Raw genomic sequence first — 528 nt, 5'->3', positions numbered from 1 at the left:
GCGAGCGGAGCGCTGGGGACCCCAGAGCTGGGGTAGTTCGGGTTCCCGGCGGGGGCCTCCGCGTCCCGGACCCGGGACCACCTTAAGAGCGAGCCCCGCCCCGGACCCGGAGCTTGGGCGGCGCTGATTGGTGCAAGTGTAATGCCTGAAATTGATTGCTGAAATGCAAAACTTGTTGCTGCTTCTCCCGGTGCTGGGCTAGAGGCAGACACGGAGAGGGGAGCTGAGACCCTCGCGACGCCCCACGCAGAGCCCCCCCGCCATCCTGGAGAGGGGTGCGCGGACCCCCCAGAGCTGCCCCCGCCCCCTCCCATTCCGGGCTTGAAGATCGCGGTTGGAACGCTGTAGCTCGCTCGCCCGGCGCGGCCCCCTCGCCGCGTACGCCCCCTTCCCCGGGTCCGAGGGGGGACTGTCGAAGCACCTCGGCGTGGAGGCCGGGAACCGGAGCCTTGGAGCCACCCATCCCCTCGACTCTGTACTCGCCCGCGCCTGCAAGCGGGTGCGGAGACTCCCGCGAACTCAGAGATC

The sequence above is a fragment of the Fukomys damarensis genome, unplaced genomic scaffold, assembly GCF_012274545.1.
Source record: "Fukomys damarensis isolate Sample0158 unplaced genomic scaffold, DMR_v1.0_HiC HiC_scaffold_12, whole genome shotgun sequence".
Taxonomy (NCBI): Eukaryota; Metazoa; Chordata; class Mammalia; order Rodentia; family Bathyergidae; genus Fukomys; species Fukomys damarensis.
The sequence above is the reverse complement of the archived record's forward strand: the minus strand, read 5'-3'. Positions refer to the sequence as shown.